Source organism: Pezoporus flaviventris, unplaced genomic scaffold, assembly GCF_033815535.1.
Source record: "Pezoporus flaviventris isolate CSIRO_AGI_PZ_B2104156 unplaced genomic scaffold, CSIRO_AGI_Pfla_v1 ptg000050l, whole genome shotgun sequence".
In the NCBI taxonomy this organism is placed as follows: domain Eukaryota; kingdom Metazoa; phylum Chordata; class Aves; order Psittaciformes; family Psittacidae; genus Pezoporus; species Pezoporus flaviventris.
Genome location: NW_026892598.1, coordinates 7486129 through 7507951, shown reverse-complemented (window position 1 = coordinate 7507951; position 21823 = coordinate 7486129). Strand labels below are relative to the sequence as shown.

At 41.8% G+C, this 21823-nt stretch overlaps 1 protein-coding gene across 3 annotated transcripts in view; it reads right to left on the bottom strand.

The window, feature by feature from the left end:
- MOB3B (MOB kinase activator 3B) overlaps nt 1–21823 on the bottom strand; it is a 92308-nt gene that overhangs the window by 19642 nt on the left and 50843 nt on the right. The gene's annotated exons all lie outside the window — the stretch shown is intronic.

Sequence of the window (21823 nt, the reverse complement as noted above, 5' to 3'; positions counted from 1 at the left end):
AAAACCCCAACTCATGCTCAACAACAAAAATATGTAATACAAGAGGAAGCAGGAGACAAATAAACTTCTATTTTCAAATGACAGTATTTCCCACCTTATATTTTGCCATACAAAATTACATTTATTATTTGCAGAAAGAAGCTGGAGATAGTAGATTTAATACTGTTGCAAGCTTTCTGGTTTTCAAATTTTAGTCTCGTTAAATTAAATACTGCTCAGGACTCATAAGAATGTGAGATAATGGATAAATTGCCCAGTTGCACTGAGGGGGGACATGAAGACATACAGCGACAATTTCCATAATGAAAGCAGATTTTTGATTATAGATCACATATATTATCAGCTGTGGCTGTGTCAGTCTGGGTCACATCAACAGAAACATGCACCTTATTTTCGACTCCTTAGCCAAGGAGGTACCAGGGTATATGCACTGCAGACGTGAACACTGCTGTGTTTGTCACCATGGAAGTAACACGGCACATTAGCAAGCAGAAGTATCTTGCTCAGTGTATCCCTGTACTGCCTCTAGATTTGCCACTGCTGAGGTGCAGATGACGTGGGAATGTGCCTTAGGGTTTTTTTGGCCTGTACTGGGTTCATCAGAGGCAAACCCTTTTGATGTAATTTCAAGCAGCTTTAGAGATGCAGTGCAGCTCTTCTTACTCTTTATGTATTAACCAGCAAAATGGTCACATCTATCAAAACACAAGCCCTTTATTTCTTTAAGAAATGTTTGCTTTCTGTTGCCACATCCATTCATCTTAATCCTAGAGCTAATATCAAAGGTCCCAGAGGAGGAGGCCTGAATGCTCAAGCATGAACTGAGACATCGTTAAACTACGGAAATGATAATATGTACAGCTGCCTTCCCAATACTTGAATCAAAAAGCTGCTCAATTAGCTGAACACCTGGGTTATAATACATGATTGTTGTTATTTCCAAGGGCATAATAAATACAATCTATCAGAAAACATGACAGAACCTCCAGTTTGCTTATTAACTAGGGGGATCACATTTCTGCTACAAAAGCATGTATAAATTCAGGAATGACTACCGCAGCAGCCTGCTTTACCTTTTTGTAAAAGCTACCCAAAGCAGAATTTTAAAATATTAGGCCTTAACAAAGGGGAATAACTAGCAAACTGGTTCATTGAACAGACATAAAAATTCTTTAAGGTGCTGTATGTTCTGATCCAGAACAGGTATGTCCCAAAATGAAGAAAAATTACTTTCTTCCACGGGTTGACCTAATTATGACTAAAGAATGTTACTGTAATGAAGAAACTCATGCTTCTGTATTAACTGACTAAAACATGCTGAATAAGCCAAGCTGAAGAATCCTTTTAACTTCTCTGCAGCCCATGTTCCCACTTAACAGTAAGTGCAGTAAGTGCAAAGGCCACAGAGCACTGTTTCTGCTGCGTGTGAGGACTTTCATCTGACAGCTTTTTAGATGGGTTAGGCAGTCAATCTGAGGAGATGTAAATAACACACAGGAAAGAAAAAATAGCTGGTGCAGAGCAGCTTAGGGTACATAATTAGCTTGCAGTGTCCCCACTGCCTCTCACATGCATTAAGTTTTCAGACAGGATGTGTAGTTTCACTTGCCACTGTGGAACTTCCCCAATTTTTCAAAGCTATCACTGTTTCATTTACTCTTAAATAAACAGTGGAACACTGCTGCTATCACAGCATTATTAACTAGGTACAGCAGAATCTGTAATGGCTCTCTGACTTCTCTCCCTTTCCTGCAAAACTGGTTTACAAACTGACACAGTGTCCTAAATAGTTAAAAAGTGCCTCCTTGTGCCACTGAAAGCAACTGGTAGTGGCGCAGTGTGGTAGACTCCTCAGCCTTGGAAAACCTGCCAGCCAGCCTGCCCCTGGAGTGCAGAGGAGGCTCAAAGCCTGGTCATCCTCAAGGTGACCTAGCACTAGTTTAAACATACACTCTTGCTCTTTGTGTTCAAAATTAGACAAAACAAACAGAAAAGATACAAATCTGGTCTCAGAGAAAAAAAAAACCTAATACAACAGAACAGATCCTGATCTCAGTTACAGCAGGATGAATCCAAAGTAATGCCATTAAAAAAAGGAAAAAAAAAAAAAAGTTAAATGATTCTCGATTTATAGTCTGAGGTCAAAATTTGGCCTAATGTTTTGTTCCCACTGCAACTGCTACAGTTATAAATAAATCAGCTACAGAACATAATCATTATGAATGCCTCTTGGGAATGGAGCAGCTTACATTTAGATCCTTAATTTGCTAAGGAGTCTGTTCTCTGTTCTTCAGCTCAGCCACAGTAGCCTTTGCCTTCTTCCCTTCTAAGCCCTCATTTAACATTTAAAATATCCAAGAATAAAAACGATTCTCTGACTATTTGTAAGGTGATACCTTAAAGAGATACAATGTAAACCCACCAAATTAGACTGCTAAGTTATGGTTAATAAAAGACAAAGAAATACAATGATGACACTGACATTTTTGAGCTATCTGCTACTTGCTGAAAGAATTTCTGGATGAGTGAACTTGCAGCCTTGGTTCATTCATAGGCTGAGTCCCAGTGTTGCTGTATGAGAAGAAAATAACTTGGTATTCAAAACCCCAGAGCTCCCTATTGTGTCCCAAGGATGTTCAAGCAGCTTTGAAACATCCCAGTCACAGAGTAGAAGCTCTCTTGACTCAGAGTTACAAATGTAATTGGGAAACAATTCAGTGAGAGGTTGTTAGGCATGGTATAACCAGTAACAAACATCACCAGCATGACTGTACCCATATGTAGAATCGTAGAATAGTTTGGGTTGGAAAGGACCAACCCCCCTGAAATGGACAGGAACACCTCCCACTAGACCAGGTTGCTCGAGGCCTAATCCAATGTGACCTTGAACACTGCCAGTGATGGGGCAGCCACAGCTTCCTTGGGCAGCCTGTTGGCAATACTGGGCAGTGCTCTCACAGCAAAGAATTCCTTCGTTATATCTAACCTAAATCACCCCTGCTAACTTGTCTCTGGAGTGTGTGCTGCACTTGCCAGTTCTGTACTGACAGACTTCCCCTGCAAAAAAGCTGCACCCATACACCCTGGTGACAGATGTACCACAGCAGTGCAGGGGAACAATCACAACACTTCCTCTCTGTTTCAACCTCCCTGCACTCTCCTGACCTTTCTGCTTCTGTTGACTTGCTGGAAAAGGCTGCTCCTAAGACAAGCAGGAATCTACAACTTCCAAAAGTCAACCTGCCTGATCCATTTCCCACCTTCTTTTCCATCAGAAAATGGAGGGATTTCCCCCTTCTGTTTGAAGTCAGCCTGGTGTAAGCTATCGACTTTGCTTCTTACACATTCTTAGTTTGAGATCAGGTGATTTGTTCCTGTACAGAGTGAGCATTCAGATCTGATTGATTACCAGACAGACATACATGACAATTGCAGACAGTGTCATGGCCTTTTTATGATGCTCGCTCCCCAAAAGCTGTATTACAACTGCTATCTGCTCAAAAGGCTGGTCACAATAACATGGAAGAACATGTTGACCATCTTGTGCTGTGATTACCAGTAAGTCAGTGGTATGTTAGTTTAAAACACCGATGCCATGATGAAGGTCCTTCTTTAAACCCCACTGATACAACACCTGTTTTTCGCATGACACAAAAACTCCAGTGGGATAAAATAGAGACTAAATGTTAAAGAAATTAGGTGATGATAAAGGAGAGTAACTAAAGGTCTGAGATTAAGGCAACAGGCAGAAAGTCCGTCTCATCCGATACATCAAAATCTTGACTCTTCTTACCTCAATGTGTATCACAACCTCCTCTGATGTTAGAGAGGAAACAGAAGAAGAGTGATTATACAGTTTGCCTTTGTTGCCTAAATATCCCAAGGCAAGAGGCAGAAAGTATATGGTCCCAGAAAGTCAATACTGAGGAACCAGAGGGAACAACACAGACTTTTTGCCCTGTAGTGTTACATGCATTTCTTGACTGGCTCACACTCCTCCTATAACATGCAATGAAAATGACTGCCCAGTTAAATCCTATGTGATGCCAGATGAGTATTTTTGAGCTTTTGTACTCGTGTGGTTTGAAGTCTTGCTTTACTCAAGGGAAGCTGGTGAACCCTTTAGCAATTATGTTCAGAAATTTCACTGCACATTTGAAAATCCTTTAACAGGCCACAGTCATAATTCATTCATTTTTTTTTAAGTACACATATGGGAAGAAGAAGAGACTCTCTTCTCCACTGGCAAAAGGATTCACACTGTACTATTGCAAACACAGCTCAGAAACAGATCAACCTGCTAAAGTAATTTTTTCTAGTGTTGCAATACAGAGCATGAAAACAGTGTTACCAGACACTAACAATCTGGAGAAGGCACCTGAACCAAACCCCTCCTCCCCTCCTCCTACCCTGCTTTTCTTCTCCTATCCTTGATCAAAGTACAAAGACCACCAAAGACACCCTTAGCAACTGCTAGAAGCTCTGCTAAAAAAACTCCTATCCTGATAAGAGCAGATGTTAAATGTTATCTTGATGTGTTAGTCGAGGAAATGTCTGTCTCAAGGGCCAATGAAAACAATGTCAGCTTTGCTGGACTTTGTTCCTCTCATAAATAACCAGACAGCTGCAAAATACTCGAGATAAACTAGACTATCTCCTGATACTGCCCTCCTTTCTGTTCTCAGATCAGAGATGAAGAAAGCATATCTAAACACTTGAGATATGGTTTTCTAAGCAAAAATGGTGTCCTTCTTTTAGTATTAAGCAGGACTGTCTCTAACAGAATAAATCAGCAGGCAGGCCCACTGCCAGATCTTCAGCAAAGGTACTCCCCTGCTGTCCTGGAGGTAACTCTAAATGGAACAGTGTACAGATCAGAAAATTGCTTGAGGCTTTGCACTACTTGAACATTCACAATGGCCCTCCCTGCTGCTGTATATCAAAAAATGGGTGATGATACTGAATTTTACTATATAATCATCAATTTCACCAGAAAAGATGTCTTAAAATGTAAAATACTGCACCTAGAGTATGCAAAGCACCTAATTTACTGTCACTGAAATTAGAGGACAAGGTGACCAAAATCCTTGCACTGCATAAGCCAGATCTCTTGAATTTTAAGCAAATTCGCAGTGGCTGTTCCTGACTAGAATCTGACCTCATTGATGTTACTTCTTATTATTTCTTACTTCTTACTACTAATTATTACTTCTGCTGCTGCAGAAGAGCAGAAGTGAAAAACAACACCAGAGAGCAGAATGCTTCTATTGCCTGTAGCAAGCATAGCTAGTCTTACCCCAGACAACAATCTGATAAACCCATTAGAATAGATGTGCAGGTCTGCAAGGCAATGAGAACAGTGAACGTCATAAAAAGCTGCGCAGTCATGGTTGTGTGCCATGGAAGATTGATCCTCACCATAGTAACAAAAGATTTGTTCGAGCACTGCATTTAAACAACTTTATGTGGCAATAATGTATACATAGTCTAAATAAAGGCTTGGAGATGCAGTAGAATAATTTAGAGCTCTCCCTGCTTTAGCAGAAACTATAGTACAGGTGAACAAAATGCAGCCTCTTCTCTGACAGAAAATATAGTTGCCATTTGGCAGTGTAACAGCTTAGGATGGGAAAAATTAGCCCAGTGAATGAATGCAAGGAAAAAGTATTTACAAACACTGTAACCCAGCCAAAATATCAATGGAAGAACTTTCCTCCTCACCTGGTAGAGGTTTGTTAATAGCTTTTTTCCTACAATATTTACCATGGCCTGACAATCTCAGAGTAATGGCATGGTTTCGCCTTTCCAAGCTGAGTGCACCATTACCCAGCATGGCTTTTATTTTTGTTATTAACTTCTGAAGTCTTCAGGAAATAAATATTCTAGCTCCCCTTTAATTTTACAGGGACATTGGAAGAAACGTGCTGTTCTAAGGACCCCTCTCTGGCTTACTGATGCAGTAAGATGCAGCAATATAAAACATTATCAGGAGCAACAAGCAACATCGTCTTGGAGATGCGCTCAGAATCAGATAAAACAGCCGCCTGTCCCCAAGACACAGATCTTCCAGCAGTTAACTGAAAAAACAGAACCCTTACATCTGCCAAAACTCATGGCATGACATTAACAAGTAACTGTACTTGAAAGATTAATATCACAAAAGAAACGTGTTCTTCAGATTATTACTGTGCTAAATTTTTTTTCAGTTGGCTGTTAGAAAAACATTCAGGTAGCTCTACCACTTCAGATCACAGATCTTGTGTCTCCTACTGCAAGTCATTTTCTGGCCCTTTAATATCTGTGCTGACTTTGGGATCTTGTATGTGTATAAGAATACCCTCAGTGCACATTGATAGTTCACTGGAAAGGTGATTTAGAAGTTTTAAATACATTATTTTTTCTCTCCAGTAAAATTTAGCTCTTCCATGAAATAGGGAAAAACAATTACATAGCACTGTGGAAGGGATGTTGAATAGAGGATTGGAAGTTCTGATCCAGAACAAAAAGCCAAGAACACAGTCTTGATCCCTGACTTGACTTGAGCTAAGCCTGGTTTACAACAGCTCAGCCTGGAATAAAGTCCAGCATCCTAGAAGAGAATTCTGCAGGCTGATAATAAGTGCTACTTGGAGCTTTTCAATCTGCTGGTACTTGTTTAACTATTTTTGCTTTAATAACATTGGATCTGAGGGTAACACAACAGATGTTTTTCACTACAGATGTTTTTACAACTATTAAAGGGTTGTAAAATGGAATGACCTCTTCAGCTGAAGAAAAAAAGAGCCAAGCAACCAGCTCTCAGCACACTCAAGACAATCCCAGAGCTAAGCCAGATTCACTCTTCTGAAGTCTGTAACTGCAACTTGAGCTACTCTGTCTTCAGCTGCTGTCAATTCATGCCCTTGTTCCACCAGCGACCTCTCAGGCACTCGAAGTTTTACCTCTCTTGTTTTCTCAGAACTGCCTTACTGGAAGAGGTCAGTCCCCCTCTCCCATGTAAATGCTAACTGATGTTCCAAAAGGATATGCAGCTTTTCTCTGAGGAAAGCTCAGCACATGCCTGGTATGCACTGGTTGCATCAGGTTCAATACCAAAAGCAGCTGTCATTTTGGAGCAGAGCCAGAAAAAGTAGTAGTGTTGTCTGTCTTTTATATATCATTCATTTTTTCTGGCAGTATTTCCAGAGTTAAAGACACTCAAACATCTCTCTATTGTTTCGCAGGGAAGTATATTTAACAGAAAACATGAATCTGGGCAGCTGCACTCTGTGCTACCTTGAAGCCACTGTGCTGAAAAGAAGGGAAGACTCTGTAGCCCAGTGGGTAAAGTCTTGCCCTGAAGGTGCTCCTGCATTTTGCAGTAGCGTCCTCATCTCAAATCTTTCTGGAATAGGAACCAGAGTACATGGCACTACACTCACAAATGGCAGCACCTTCCATGGGATTTCAGCTTACGTCAGCAGGCATGCACAAATCCATACAGATAAACTCATCCACACACACTCATACTGTGAAGCCTGTGAAAAAGCTGTTATGGACTGACAAGTCAGCAGTGCAATTCCAAAACAGCAGCTGAAATAATGTAAAAAGGATTTGTGTATTTTGATTGCACATGCCCCTGTTAGACCATCTTTCCTATTAAAGTTTAGGCCAATGACAATGGATGTATGAGGCACTCAAAACCTATTACTGTCCATGCAAAGGAGTTACTATCATTTAAAAAGATTCTTCCAATATGTCATAAATGGATAAGATCTGTTTCTTCATATGCCTAGGGCTCCATTTGGTACCTGGAAATCAAGGGAAGCTTTGCCACTGATTTCACTGAAAATGAGTCTGGAAAATGAATGAGCAAGGAAGCATATCCTGATTTTTATAAAGCATCATGAAGCTAACTAAGCAGCACAATATTATCTTAATGTCACCAGCAAAAGACAATTACAGAAAATATTTCAAAAGTTACATTACTTTGACCTGAACCAACTTCTTTTGCAAGATTTATCTGCTAATAAAAATTCTGAATGAAAGTCAGTAAAAATCAAAGGCACTACAGGATCAAAAGTTTTCAGAGCGATCAAATGAAATTAGTATTTTAAAACATACCTAGCCAAAAAAGTTTGGTTTGCTCTATTATCAAAATCAGTTGAGGAACAGAGGCACCCTGCTTTAACTAGAGTAAAATTTTCTCTTTCTCTTCTTCTCAGATCTCTTACAAGGTTAATATACTTTGAATCCTTACATAATTCATTATCCATCCTTCAATTCCCTCTCACCACAGCTTGGAACATCAATGTTATTTGACAGCTTTGAAGAAACACCTCAGGCCCCACTAGTCATGGACAACACCACCTTATCAAAACAAATGTTTGTCCTGTTTTCAGGAATAACACTTTTTCCCTCTTATTAGCTGGTGCAGTGCTGTGTTTTGGCTTCAGTATAAACAACAACTAAAACATCGGTGTGCTATAAGCACTATTCTCAGGCTAAAGCCAAAACACAGCACTGTACCAGCTATTAGGAAAAAATTTATCTATCCCAGCCAAAACCAAGACACTTTTACTGTTCCAGTGGAGGGCCACCATCTGTTAATACACACAGGCTCATTGAACCTCAAAAACAGATTTCTACAAACACTAACTAAACACTTGTGAACTAAGACAATGTGTTCTTTGGGCAAGCAGTTATTTGTACATGCCCTGAGATCCAGGTTCATCTGTTGGCTTTAAGAATTAACACGACTGAGGGCAAAAGAAAGTACTGAGGAGGCTTTTCAGCCCACCACTCAGATTCAGCATGGACTTGTGCTTGAAAACATTGTAATATTCAAAGACAAAATTATTACAGAATGTGTTCAACAAAGTGCTGCAACAAACATGCTATGTTGAGGGTTAAAACCTAGACAAAATAGGGAGGTAAGAAGACAGAGATGGTTGTTACACTCCATTTAGCCATAACAGACTGATACTACAGAACAGTGTTCTTCAATATGCGTGGCACAGAACTTCACATACTAATTTCTGCACCAGGTCACACACTTTCTGGCTATACTATGGCTATGAATTCAAAGAAGATTTGAAACATGAACACTAAAAACAGAATCCAGAAGACAAAACTAAATAAATTCATTTAAAAATATGCTCTTTTTCAGTTATTAAGACAGTCTGAAAGTTCAGTCAAAGATGCCTTTTAAGTTGTGTTTTAAGTTTGCATACAGGATGACTGAAGAGTGCATAGACTCATCACACTGATTCCACTGTGTGTTCATTCATTCAAAATTTGCTATGGAGGTTTCTTTACAAAAGACTTTGTTACATTTTTATAGCTCCTCCAGACCATCAGTGAGTCACAGTAAGTCCCAAAAGAAGTCTTGCCACTGCTGTGGAGAAAATCACCTACCAACCAGGTAAATGGCAGATATAGATATCTGTCTCTATATAAAGAGATTTACATAAATAAAAAGAAAAGCTCTCCCTGGGCATAGATCATGAAGCAGTATATACAGTCCATAATACTTTCACTTGCTTCCTAGCAGTAAACTTCAGGTTAGAATAAAGGCTGCATTAACCCCTGAATCAAACCTGTTTGTGGCTCCCTGTCAAATAAAAAAAAATCTGTCTACAGCTCAGGTGTTTTCAGAATGCACTATGAAGCACTAAGCAGCTGCAGTATCTCCAGTCAGCTTTCTGGTGCAAAAAGGAGAACATGCAGCAGCTCTGAAATATTAAAAAGAGAAACCCAAGTGCAAAATATGTAGCCTCCTTAGTCAGCATACAGATCAACCTCCCAGATTCACTTATCTTTACTGTTTTCAGTTAGATTTAAATGGTTCCAACTCAGAACATACAATTAAAACTTACTCTTCAATTTTTTTGACAAAAGCTCTCGGTGACGAAGGACAATTTCTGCCATTCTGATAATCATTTCAGAAACCCCACAGTTTGGGGGGAAAGTGGAGAGAACACAGCCTCTGAAGGTAACTTCTCTAAACTATTCTTTGACTGTGCAATTGTGCTAAAGCATCACATTCCTGTTGTCAGAAGGCTGTGGGATTGGGGGGGGGGGGGGGGGGCAGGGGGCAGGGAGGAAGAGTGTCAGTAAAAATAAAAAACACATAATGTAAGTACATAATGATGGAAGATTCCCTAATACTATCATTGTCCATTTTATGTCTGCAGAGGCACAAGTGTGCAACTGAGGAGGCACAGTTTAAATACAAGCTAAATATTAAACTTATAATGCAGGGCATTGTGGAATCACAGGGTTAGATCCCACCTGCTTTGTGCTTTCTTTCTTTTTTCATTCTGTCTTTTGCTCTACTTCCTTTGTATTTTTCTTATGTTAGCACCAAAATATTGCTCAATACAAGGGGTGGATTTCAAACTTAGCTCTGCCAGCCTCTAAGGCTGGGCCTCCTCCTCCTCTTGGTGTTTTGTATAAAAGAAAACTTCTACAGAGTCAAGTTTTTCTTCCAACAGTCTGATCTGGTTTTCATGCCTTATCAAGTTTCCTCATTAGCTTGACTATTTTCGTGAATTTCCTTATGCCAGTAAATTTATTTAGCAATTTTTGTTTTACCACAATTTGTATTATTCTCTTATGTGATCAGAAAACTCCCAAAATCTTATTCTGAAAAAAGCAGAAAAACTAAGAAACAGTATTTTTCCTTAGGCACTCTTGACTCTGGTTTACATTATCTGAATGTGAAGAATGGCAAAACTGATTTCATGAGGTTATCCTCATCCTTCTAACCCCCACAATGAGACAGAAATTAGCAGTGGCTACTGAAATTGCCATGAAGTTTAACGTCTACTACAGTATACTGAAAATTAATGGTTTCTAATTCCTGGGTGTTCCATGTAGATAAATGCAAACTGCTCAGAACTAGAAAGGAAAACAATGAGGTTGCTCCATCACAGTATTTGCGAAAAGGACAACTGCAGTTTCCCACAGTAATACAAGCCCCATGAAGAAATGGAACAATAATATTGCATTAAGACTTTCTGCATAAAGATTTACAAAGACTATTTACAAAGACTCCCTTTTGGATGCTACATAAAATGTCCAAGGACAGTTCTTTCTCCTGTGTCAACTAAATTAGTATGCATGGAAGCCCAGGAAAATTATGGCCAGCACTCCCTATGACTCCTAGGACTTGTCCAAGCCGGAAAAAAAATCCCCCAAACCACATCCAAGGTTATTATTGCTGGTCCTTTATAGTGACAAAATATATTGCCTGGTTAAATACTTCAAATGAGGAAGGGGTACTTCAAGAAGCACAGAAAATTCTTAAACAAGTTGGTTGTTTTGTTTCTGTAAAACTAGGGGAGCAGCTGTACTACTTGACAGCTCCTAAACACCTACCTACCTTTGTAAAGTGGGAAAGCTTCTTAAAATAATACAATACACAACATAAGGTAACAAGCACAAGTTATATGGGATGCCCTAGTATAACAAACACACATTTCTCACTGCAGTCTTACAAATTTTCTTACCTTTCTATTCCCCTTCTTGAAAATTGAAAATGAGTACTAGTAACAAAGCTACCAAGTGGAGGAGAAAAAGCCTGTTGTACTCAGTGCGTAAAGCAGCACTACAGTAACTCAAAAGATCTATTACACTGCCAAACACAACGGAGATTTTCAGCCTGCCATCCACAAATGTGTGTGTCTTCTCTGAAACTTACAGCTCAGGCAGACAGACAATGGGGCACAGCGAATCAACTGGCTGCTACTGTTTCAACCTGTCACCCTACTCCCTTCACATACTTCGCTATCATTATGATATGTATGCCTGATCTACTCCTAAAAGTTAAATGAGAGCTTACTGTAATGTGCTCAGAAATGCAGCAGTTAGGGTACTGGTTCACAAGCAGGACACAAGGGAAGGCACTGTCAGAAGCCTAAATTACTCTGTGATTCTGTAATTCTGCCCAGTACAGCTCCAAGGGCCACAGTGCTGCTCAATGTCTTACCATGATGCACTCATGGTATTTAATGAACACTTTTACATTGCAGCTGCTAGGGAACTATTTAAACATGACCTCATTTGGATGTGAAGAGGCCTGTTCCAATCTGGAGCTGTACAGAAGTTGTACTGTACAACTCCCATCTGGACCAGTATTCCAACAGCTGTTGACAGAGTAACTTGTAGTACCAGACCCTACACCAAACAGCACTGACTTGACAGGTTCAGAGAGCAATTCCTTCCCCAGCAGCAGGAGAGGAATTCACTTCCACTACAGGCTAACAGCACAGCCAGGAGTCTGGGAACAGATTCAGGGGTCCAGATAACTTAGTTACATGCTCAGCAACATTTTTATGTACCTCAGTGAAGGCAGCATATGGCTCTGACACTGGACAGTTTGTTTTTTTATTACTGGAAGAAGAGTGAAAGGTATCGCTGGAAAAGTTTGTAATTGCCAGTTTAATAGTCTGAGGCCAGAAATACAGCAAGTAACAGTTTATATGTAATGTGACTGAAAAGAAGTTTTTCAATTTGAAAATGTAACTCTAGAAGCCAAACTACTGGAAAAATGGGGACTGAATTCTCTGAAGGAATAATGCTTTAATGAGACCTCTAAATCCATGTGTGGCCTCCATAGCTGTACATCTTCACGAGCCTGGAAGGCAGGTACTATTCATTATCTGTTGCTATTTCAGATGAGCTTTTGTGGGTTTGATTGCAGGATAAAGAGACGAAACAACTTTCAAAGGTGGCTCTCATTTTTTTGCAGGATCTCTGAAACTACCTGACACAGAACTCTGCCGAAGTAGAAACCCAGCGGTGTGTCTCATGCTACATCCCTGCTAAACTGGGTTTGGTGCACTACAATGCTACTGGAGTATGTCTGAGGATCTCTCCCGTGGGAGAAATTTTTCCAGACCTTTAGCACAGCTCTAGCTAAGCAGTGAATACAGACTGCAGCTGGTGGAAAGAACTGGGCTTTTGTCTCTATTTATATATTTTGGCCTACATGCTCTGAACTACTACTCATAATGACAGAAATTATTAACTTAACGCCCCGTTATGCCATACAGAATCAGTCTATCTCAGGAAAGTTTTGTGAAAAAAGATCCATATTTCAGATTCAGAAATCTCACCGAAAATCAATGACATTTGTCAGAACCCATCTCTGTTCCCCCCTTATCTGCAAAACCCAATCTGATGATAAAAAACTCAGGGAAAATTACACTACCAGCAAGATAAGATCCTCATACAACAAACCCAACTTTTGTAAATTAGCTATATAAAAGTTCACATAGAGAAAAGCCTGCTCAGAAAATCAAGGAAGGTTTCATTTTCACCAGCATTTACTATAAAAATTGAAAGATTTTTAGATTTTAATATTGAAAGAGGAACTGTTAAGACATTTTAAACTGAATGAAAAGAAGTTCTTTGAATGTTAACAGCTGAGCCCTCATAATAGGAGACATGTAGGATAATCTTGGGAAGATAGCAGCCAAGATAATAAGGAAATCCTTCATTTTAGCTGAAGGCTACATTCAGTGTGACAATTTTTTCATCTTGAGTATTTACATCATCACTTGCTTTAGTATAAAGCATCTTAGCTTTACACTAAAGCAAGCAGCTGCAACCTCAAAATTAAGTTCTCAGTATCCTACAACTCAATTGTCTGCAGGAGACATGGACTATGTAAAACGAGAACTTTAATGCAATCCTGGTGGCAAAAGTCCACGTCAGTTGAATAGCCCCAATTTCTTTGCATCAACTCAGTTGTGAGTTTAAGTTACAACACAACCTGAATACTAAAATAAGCACTGATTTCTATTGAGAAATTTTTGGTCTGGGCATGATGCCTCCTGTGACATAAAGAGTTTTTAAATATGCCTGTCTAAAGACAATTTAGAAAGTACTCAAAGGAACTGCAAGTGTATGAAAAAATGGGAATAAAGTTTTAGATCCCTTATTTTCGCTTCAAAGGAGAACAGAACAATGCATCTTCAGCCCAAACCTCCAACTGCTTTTTTTTTCCATCAGGAAAATTTATGGACAGGAATTCTCAATACAGCCCAAACCAGTAGAAAACCAAAATGAGAAGAACAGAGGTTCACCCTAAGACAGAATAGTGGGACTGTCATTTGTGAGATCCTCATTCTTGCCAGAATTCCCTGGATCAAAGGATGTTCTGTTCCCCTTTTCTTACACTCTTCTCCTGTGGACATCCTCCATTCAGCTGGATGAACTCTTGCTTTCATCTTCACAGCCTTTCTTCTGCAAATCACGTGCTCAAAAGCCATGGATCTGGAACCAACATTCAAAAGACTGGAATCCTATAGGTCCTTCTAAACACTCACCACAGCAAAACCCTTTTCTGTTTGATACGCAATTATAATTCCTCCAGAAAATTGGTTAAGCATTCTCACAGAGGGGCAGAAATGCATGGGACTGGAGTCTTTTTAAACTCTTTTAGTTTTCATTTCCTTTACACCAAATGCATGACTAAGCTCGGGGTTTAGGAGCAGATGTAGAGTATCCTCAGCATCACTGACACTACTCGTTTCTGGATCCACCAACAAATTACTGTGTAATTCAAGAAAAATCTATTCTCAGAATTTCGTATCTGAATAGATACTCATACATTATGTAGACTACCTTGATTGCCTCAGCTTTGGTCTCTTATTTGACAAATTAAATAGAAACATTTACCTGGCTTTACAGGGCTCTTCAACAATTAGATCTTTAAAAAAAACTCCACCCAAAACCAAGCCCTAAAACTCCAAAAGAAAGGCAGCCATAGTATGCAATTAATTTTAAGGCACATAAATTCTAAACAGATGTATTGTTTTAATGCCCAAATATTCACTGGCACTTTTCTAAAAGGTCTGATGTCATTCAGCATGCGGTTTGGAAGTGTCTCAGTTGCTGAGTACTATAGCTTCAGGGATCTGTCCATTAGATGCTGAATTCTTTCTGTTAAGGCTGTTTAGATCTTATGTTGTATGAACAACAATTACCATTATTCCACCATGCTAATATTGACAGTATACATTTATTGGCAATCTATACTATTTCTCAGTTCAGATGAACATCCACTTCTTAAAAGGAAAGGTACCTCTTTCCATATCCAGATCAGAGTTTCAAAGACAAGCTGTTCATTGTCTTCCCTTTCCCCTTCCAACTATTAACAGGCTTTGATTATTCCCTTCTTGATCATCTCCAATTCCAGATGTCTTGGCAACCTGTGTTGTTTCTTATGAGTCAAAGTGTCACTGATTCATACTATGAGATGGAAATACAAGTTTCCACTGTATATTTTCAAGCATATGAAAGGGCACAGCCCCAGTGCGTTCCTCGGATACGTGACTCACTCCGAGATGGAAAGGAGAAAAAAAATCCTCTGTGTCAGCAATGTCCGTAAAGCTTGTTTCAATGTACTGTGCTGCTGAGATGCACTGAGCATTTGTCAAGTCTTTTCTCATCTTTCACTGTACTCTAACTGGGGTTTTCTGCTCAGTCATACAAAACAGTCACTCATCTGGTTCCACGGCCTGGACTTAGCCCTATTCAAGGATTCTAAGCATGACTCAGAGGATTTTCCAAATAAAGCAAAACTTTCAAAAAGAGAGACTCATGAAACACTGAACATGAGATCTTTTTAAGGAAACTCCTTTATCCATTTGCATGTGGCGGAAATAACCCAGTAGTGCATCATCTGTTGGATAGCGTCTTGAGTCGGTCTTCACAGAAAATGGAACAATTTAGACCTTGGCTTTATGGTTTTCTCTACTTGAAAACAATTTTCTGAGGTTAAGTATGTAACCGCAAGAGGTTGGGTCTCTTACAAACACTGTTAAACACTGAAAATTACTTGATATTTCCATAGTCCATATGCTGCACAGGTAAGTTTTGTTGCGTGCAGCTTACTATAACTGAAGAGTTTTTACTACAAGAGTTGGGTCATCCCTGTGACACAGAGCTTACAGCTGAGACTGTGAATGTCTGTCAGGCTGCAAGAGCCTTTCTCTGAGCACGCTGTCGTTAATGTGAGTTACAGAACCATCACCACAGTGCACTGCTTAGGGACATAGGAGCTACATTAACTATCAATAGGGGAGAAGGGAAGTTTGTTGCTTTAATTACAACAGCTGGTGCAGTTTTCCCCATGTTGGCTGGCAAAAGGTAAGAGTGAAGATAACTATTCCATGATACTTCTGCTACTCATCAGATCTCTTTGCAGAACGAGTGCATGCCCCTTCACAGCTACACTGGTAAGACTGGACTTGATCTTTTGGTTTCAAACACCGAAAAGCTTATGAAGGATGCATATTATCATAGAATAACAGAATGTTTTGTGTTGGAAGGAATCTTAAAGCTCATCCAGTTCCAACCCCTGCCAGGGGAGGAGCACTCTTCACTAGACCAGGTTGCTCCAAGCCCTGTCCAACACTGCCAGGGATGGGGCAACAGCCTCTCCTGGCAACCTGTGCCAGTGTCTCACCATCCTCATAGTGAAGAATTCATTCCTAACATCTAATCTAAATCTCTCCTCTGTCAGTTTATAGCCATTCCCCCTTGTCCTGTCACTGCATGCCCTTGTGAAAAGTCCCTCTCCAGCTCTCCTGCAGGCCTCCTTTAGGTAAGGAGGCTCTACAGTCTTCCCTGAGCCTTCTCCTCTCCAGACTGAACAAGCCCAACTCTCTCAGTTTGTCTTCACAGAAGAAGTGCTCCAGACCTCTGATCATCTTTATGGACTCCTCTGGACTCACTCAGCAGGACCACATCCCTCTTGTGTTGGAGGCCCCAGAGCTGAATGCAGTACTGCAGGTGGGGTCTCATGAGAGCAGAGCAGAGGCGCAGAATCGACCCCTTTGACCTGCTGGTCACGCTCCTTTGGATGCAGCCCAGCATATGGTTGGTTTCTGGTCTGCGAGCACACACTGCAGCCTGTTCATGTTCAGTTTCTCATTGACCAACACACCCAAGTCCTTCTACTCAGGACTGCTCTGAGTCACTTCTCTGCCCAACCTGTAGCTATGTCTGAGATTGTCCTGAGCCATGTGCAGAACCCTGCACTTGGCCTTGTTGAACTTCATGAGATTGGCACTGGCCAGCTCTCAAGCATGTCAAGATTCCTCTGGATGGCATCCCTTCCCTCCAGCGTATCAACCGAACCACACAGCTTGGTGTCATCGGCAAACTTGCTGAGGGCGCGTTAATCCCACTGTTCATGACCCTGATAAAGATGTTAAATATCACCAGTTTATGTTTCCTTTATATTTCCTTTGTCACTGCAGGCAGTTTTTGAACTGTGTTGGCTGACAGGTTCCCAGTCAAAACTGTACAGTTTATGGGGAAAAAACCTCAATTATGCCAGCAGCTACCTATGTTAAGGGGAGAATGAACAAAAATAACAGTGACATTCCAGCTCGTTACATATCTGTGCAACTCTAAGAGTCAAATAGTAAGTAGATTTCTTTGGGGGTAACAGCACTGTGTAGAGGTACCCTGAGGGCAGATGGGACCCATTCTTGATACAGAATAGTAATAATTAGTGAGTTACACACAAACTCAAAGTTTTTGCAAATACTCTCCAGTGTTCAAAATTTAAAAAAAAGAACAGTTAAGATCATATGACTGAAGAGTCAACTTTAGATCCAATCCCCACCTTACTAATCTCCGTTTCTTTCTGCTAGCCCAACGCTAGGCTTGCATTAGCTGAACAGAGACCGCCAACTGCCAGTCCTGTGTGGTGATGGTAGCTTGGAAGCTATGTAAAAAGCTATAGCCCAAACTGCTGTCCTTTCTACTTTATGCCTGTTATTGTTAAGGCCTCTCATCATCCTTCAGAATCAATACAGTAGATTGAATACAGCTACTTCCTTCAAGATCACATCAGAGTCAAGATTTCAAGTTGTTTTCTTCAAGGTACTGAATATTTAGAGCACCAAGTACTGACATAGAATCATAGAATTATAGAATAGTTAGGGCTGGAAAGGACCTTAAGATCATCTAGTTCCAAACCCCCTGCCATGGGCAGGGACAACTCACAATAAACCATATCACCCAGGGCCTCGTCCAACCTGGTCTTGAACACTGCTAGGGATGGAGCATTCACAACCTCCCTGGGCAACCCATTCCAGTGCCTCACCACCCTAACAAGAAAGAATTTCCTCCTTATATCCAATCTAAACTTCCCCTGTTTAAGTTTTAATCCGTTACCCCTTGTCCTATCACTACAGTTCCTAATGAAGAGTCCCTCCCCAGCATCCTTATAGGCTCCCTTCAGATACTGGAAGGCTGCTATGAGGTCTCTATGCAGCCTTCTCTTCTCCAGGCTGAACAGCCCCAACTTTCTCAGCCTGTCTTCATAAAGGAGGTGCTCCAGTCCCCTGATCATCCTCACAGCCCTCCTCTGGACTTGTTCCAACAGTTTCAAGTCCTTTTTATGTTGAGGACACCAGAACTGCACACAATACTCCAGGTGAGGTCTCATGAGAGCACAGTAAAGGGGCAGGATCACCTCCTTCGACCTGCTGGTCACGCTCCTTTTAATGCAGCCCAGGATACGGTTGCCTTTCTGGGCTGCAAGCACACACTGAAGCCAGCTCATGTTCATTTTCTCATCGACCAACACCCCCAAACCCTTCTCCACAGGGCTGCTCTGAATCTCTTCTCTGCCCAACTTGTAGCTGTGCCTGGGATTGCTCCGACTCAGGTGTAGGACCTTGCACTTGGCATGGTTAAACCTCACGAGGTTGGCACTGGCCAGCTGTCAAGCATGTCGAGGTCCCTCTGGATGGCATTCCTTCCCTCCAGTGCATCAACCGAACCACACAGCTTGGTGTCATCGTCAAACTTGCTGAGGGTGCACTCAATCCCACTGTTCATGTCACCGACAAAGATGTTAAACAAGACCAGTCCCAGCACCGATCCCTGAGGGACACCACTTGTTACTGGTCTCCAGCCGGACATTGAGCCATTGACCACAACTCTTTGCGTGTGGCCATCCAGCCAGTTCTTTATCCACCCAGTGGTCCATCCATGAAATTGATGTCTCTCCAATTTAGAGACAAGGATGTTGTGTGGGACAGTGTCAAACGCTTTGCACAAGTCCAGGTAGATGACATCAACTGCTCTACCCCTGTCCATCAGTTCTGTAGCCCCATCATAGAAGGCCACCAAATTGGTCAGGGACTACAGTAGTACACATACCATAGAAATGGTTAACCCAACGAAAACAAAGTTAAACGGAAGCTACTCTGAGACCTTGAAATAAAATCCCCTCAGAACAACCATTATCATCCACAGCTTTCACTTTTTTCAGTATGGCCTTTTCCAGTGCAGACATCTTCATGAAGAAAAGATAAACCATTAGATGCAGCCAAGGAGACAAAGGCTAATCATGTCATGTGCAGCACTACCAGTGAGCATTCAGCTGAAGACTGGACAAACTAATCTGCTACAGAAAAATAAACTCTGGCTGGAGCCATGCTAAACAGCTTTTCTCTGGGAATAATATTTTTTCCCATAATCTCTTGCTGACTGCTGTTTCTCCAAGCATGAAGGCCCTCAAAGCAGGGAACTTCCGCATAATGAGGCACAAAAACATACTACTACATTTGTTTTTAATGGTACGCATGCAAGTGACATAATCACATTTACAAGTAATACTGACAAGAAAGTGTCATGGTTTTCTCTGCAGCAGTACCAGGATGTCGTGGTTTAAACCCAGTCAGGTAACTTGTTCACTCACTCCCAGTGAGTGGTGCCGAGCTGACAACAATCGAGGTCCGTGTCCCCCCCCCCACCGGGGTTCTCCCCCACTCCCGGAAGAACGGGGAGGAGGATCGAAAGAGTGCAACTCCCACGGGTTGAGACAAGAACAGTCCAGCAACCAATGTACACAAATCACCACCGCTACTATCAACTACAACAATGATAAGGGAAAATAACAAGGGAAGAGAATACGATACCACCGGCAGGGAAGACGAGTTCCACCCGGAAGCCCGTGTCCTTCCGGGTAACTCCCAGTCACCCCCCACCCCGGCCATGACATGCTGTGGTATGGAATACCTCCCTGGCTAGCCCGAGTCAGGCGCCCCATCTCTGCTTCCTCCCGGCTTCCCCTCCTCCCGGGCAGAGCATGAGCCTCACAAAGTCCTTGGTCAGGGTAAACATCACTTAGCAACAACTGAAAACATCGGCTTCACCAACACTGTTCTCAGGCTGGAAGTCAAAACACAGCACTGCACCAACTAGCACAAAGGAAAAAAAAAAAAAAAACATGACTGCTACTGCTGAACCCAGGACATTATCCACCCCTTATTCCATACCATTCACGTCGTGCTCAGATCCCACATTTTCAATACACCATCGCTCTCCCACATATATACATCCATATACATACAGACCAAAAGGAAAAAATCATTTTCTTAGTGCATGGACCAATCCCTATAATGCTGCCGAGTCCATTCGGTCCATGATGTTCAAAGTTCATTCTCTGTTGGGATGATGGCTGGAGGGAAGTCAGGGCCAGTCGCTGGTGACCTGGAGACATCTAGTTAATGGGCTATAAAAGCATTACACAGCAGGCAACGGCATACAATTGAGTTCACTGGCTGTCTTCCCCTAAAATCAAATCCCCTTGAGGTATACATCGGACTTCCCCATCTTCCTGCATTACCCACCAAGTATATCCAGGTCCCTGAGCAAAAGCAATCCCACGAGTGGGTTTGCCTTTACCTGAAGCAGGAATTACCCAGACTGTCTTCCCCAGCAAATTCTTCATATGCACCACGGGAACTTTGTCCCCCTCTACAATATGTAAAAGTTCTGACTGGGCTGGGCCAGCCCTGTTGGCAGATCCTCTGGTGTTGACCAACCAGGTGGCCTTTGGTGTGTATCCCAGCGCTTGAAAGTTCCCCCACCCATTGCTCTCAGTGTAGTTTTTAACAGCCCATTGTACCGTTCAATTTTCCCAGAGGCTGGTGCATGGTAGGGGATGTGATATACCCACTCAATGCCATGCTCTTTGGCCCAAATATCTATAAGGTTATTTCAGAAATGAGTCCCATTGCCTGACTCAATTCTCTCTGGGGTGCTGTGTCGCCACAAAATCTGTTTCTCAAGGCCCAGGACAGTGTTCCGGGCAGTGGCATGGGGCACAGCGTATGTTTCCAGCCACCCGGTGGTTGCTTCCACCATGGTAAGCACATGGCGCTTGCCTTGGCGGGTTGGTGGCAGTGTGATATAGTCAATCTGCCAGGCCTCCCCATATTTATACTTCAACCATCGTCCTCCATACCAAAGAGGCTTTAACCGCTTGGCTTGTTTAATTGCAGCACATGTTTCACACTCATGAATAACCTGGGCAATAGTGTCCATTGTTAAGCCCACCCCTCGATCACGGGCCCATCTATATGTTGCATCTCTGCCCTGATGGCCTGAAGTGTCATGGGCCCACCGGGCCAAAAATAATTCACCTTTATGTTGCCAATCTAAGTCCATCTGAGCCACTTCAATCTTAGCCGTTTTATCCACTTGTTGATTGTTCTGGTGTTCCTCAGTGGCCCAAATCTTGGGTACATGGGCATCTACGTGACGTACCTTCACCACCAGGTTCTGCACCCTGGCAGCAATATCTTTCCACAGTGCAGCAGCCCAGATGGGTTTACCTCTGCGTTGCCAGTTGCTCTGCTTCCATTGCTTCAACCACCCCCACAGGGCATTTGCCACCATCCATGAGTCAGTATAGAGATAAAGTACTGGCCACTTTTCTCGTTCAGCAATGTCCAGGGCCAGCTGGATGGCTTTCACCTCGGCAAACTGACTCGATTCACCCTCTCCTTCAGCAGTTTCTGCA